Raw genomic sequence first — 3,174 nt, 5'->3', positions numbered from 1 at the left:
CAAAGAGAAAGGAAACTGAATCATACAAATAAGTCCATTTGTTGCTCTTTGATTTTTCTTTTTGTCAGAGAAAGAAACAAAAGTTTGAATACACGTATATTTGGGACCAAAGTTGCAGTGGCATAGGCACATCAGATTCTTATCATGCCTTTTGTTTTTGTGTGTATATGTGAAAGAAGGAATATAATTCACATATCTCTATCTACAATTCCATATTTATAGAATTATAAGATGGGTTTTTACTTTTTAGTTTGGTTGATCATAACAAAGAGAAATTAAATTTCTTCTTAGTTTTTGTTCATAATTTTATTCCTATCTATTTAAGATGATGACAAGTGTGTAAAGTTAACATCTCATTTAAATTTAAATTAAATTAAATGACATTTGTTACCATCTAAAATAGATAGAAAAATATTAAACACAAAAAATAGAAGGATATTTAATTTCTATTTGTTTTGATCAACCAAACTAAAAAGTAAAATCCCATCTTATAATTCTATAAATATGGAATTGTACTAAGATGACTTGTACTTTGTGCAAAAGGAGTTGTTCATTCTGGCTTCTTTTTGTTTGCAAGAACTCAAATTCTTTTTAAAGTGCATATACAGAGGTGAGTTATTGTAAACATTTTTTTTGTATTATATATAAAACCCATTAAAAGTTTTTATTATTATTGGAAAATCATGTTTTTTAAGTTATTTCTTTTATTTATTAATTATATTTAACCTCTTATATGCAATAACAATTCATTTTGTATAGTGATTATATTTACACATTTAATATTTATTATTTTCGTGTAGTTAATAATTTTTTATTAAATATATAAAATCTAAATATATGTTGTGGAAATATATTTAAAAATACATTTGTCAAAATAATCAAAATGTTACAAACATCAAATATTAAGAAAAGAACGTAGTTATCATATAATATTTTTATGTTTTTTAATTATTGTAACTGTATAGAGATGGGAGATAGTTAAAAAAAATAGAAAATAAAAGCAAAATGAGATGGGAGATAGTTAAAAAAAAAATCTAAAAAAATGTTTGAATATTGAAGATTGATTTATACTAGTCTTTTAGTAAATAAATGTTAAAATAAAGTATTATATTAAAATGATTTTCAAAGTTGTATTTATATGATTAGAACAGACTAAATATCATCGCTGATTTCATCATATATTTTGTAAATTTGCACCAATATATCAAGCAATTTGATTTATTAGATATTATACAAGTAAAATCGAGTTGGCATACTTGGCATATTGAACATGATGAAAATGAATTAAATATAACTATACTGGATAAACTAAATAAGTTATTTCTGTAGCATTTAATAAGACTGGAACTAGACTTTTACAAACAAAAAAAATTAAATTAAATTAACAAATTGTTCTTAATATATGATTCATAAATTCTGGTCATGCATTTATCATATCAGATCTTGAATAAATTGAATACTCAATTTTAATCAAATACTTAATCTCAATCTTATTGTATAACTAATGGATTCCTTCGTTCTCTCATGTATATTTGTTCATATACTAGATGCGACATACAAGTATTACATGAATTTATTTAATAGAAAAACTAAATACAACATTCTAAACATTTGAGAAGTATGAATTTATAAAAAAAATGAAAAAAATATTGAATTATAAAAATTAAAGTGTTTTTTTTTTCTCTTTTAAATTTAAATAAATAATTTAGATAAATAAATAGAGAAAATTAATAAATCTTTAATTTAGTAATATTGAAATTAGAAGAAAAGTTCATTAATGAAATTGATATGCATTTATTATTACATTTAAATATTATCTACAATTTAATAAAATGAAAAAAAAAAAAAAAAAAAAAACCCATAAAATGATGTGGAATAAAAAGTTAATTTAAAATAACCACAAAATTACATGTAACAAAATAAATAAGAATGTGATATGTATCAAAAAGATCTTTATTTATTAGGGAGTATTTGTTTTCTTTAGTTTCCTCCTATCTGTTATACTTTGCTTTCTAATATATATCATGTATATATTTTGATAATCGTTAATGAGAAAATATAGAACTCTATTATACCAATTCGTTATGGTATCAGAGCAGGCAAAATAAAACCCTAAATCAGAAAAACTTCATTCACCACGACCGACTAACCTAGTGATGCTAGCAAGAAGAATGAAGTCATTCCAGATCACAACTCACCATACTACATCAATGCTTTTGATTATCCCCGACAAATGCACGTAAGTGAAGCCTTCACCGATATCAATTGTGTTGATTGGTCTCAAGAGATGATCAAATTTCTTTTTGCCAAAAACAAGACTAGCTTTATAAACGGGACCATTAAGAAGACAAACCCTACCGCTGCGGAACAAATGATCTGGATGAGGTGCGATGCGATGATAAAAGGATGGTTGAACACAACCATGAAGAAGGAGACAAGAAATAGCATTAAATACGCTAGCACAACAGAAGAAATGTGGAAGGATTTAAAGGAAATATTTGGAAAACACATTGCTCCAAGAACATATGAATTTAAACAAACCCTTACGACCACACAACAAGATGAAAGTTGTGTCTCCACATAATACACGAAGCTTCGTGTACTATGGGATGAGCTTGAATCTTTTCTTTCCACTCCAAGATGCTCTTGAGGAAATTGCTCATGTGAAATTGTAAGAGGGGCTAGTTGAATTGAAAGACAGAAAAACTCTATGAGTTTTTACTGGGGCTAGATAATGAATTTTCCACCATTAGAACACAAATCTTGGCCATGAACCCCATATTAACTTTTGGCATAACATATCATATTATGTCAGAATATGAACAACAAAGGAACATAGTGACTGGGAAGAGACTTGTTGTCGATACAACAACCTTTTAGGCTTTCGTTCTATCAAAATGGGACACTCATCAACCGCTGATTAAAGGTAGCCAAAAGGAAGGGAAACAGACCTTTGGTGACCAAGTTGAACATTACAATTTATATGGGAAGGATGGTTATAATATGGAGGGATGCTTCAAACGTATTGGATATCCTGACTAGTGGCCAGGAAAGGGCACAAAGTGCGAAAAGACGAAGCCCAAAGCTGCTTGTGTTGCATCTAAAGCAAGTCCTTTATCGAGGCTAACCAACGAGCAATACCAACAATTTCTGAATTTCTTCACGGAAAAGGAG

The sequence above is a fragment of the Lactuca saligna genome, chromosome 4 (genome assembly GCF_052625555.1).
Source record: "Lactuca saligna cultivar CGN05327 chromosome 4, ASM5262555v1, whole genome shotgun sequence".
Classification (NCBI taxonomy): domain Eukaryota; kingdom Viridiplantae; phylum Streptophyta; class Magnoliopsida; order Asterales; family Asteraceae; genus Lactuca; species Lactuca saligna.
This window is presented reverse-complemented; position numbering follows the sequence as displayed.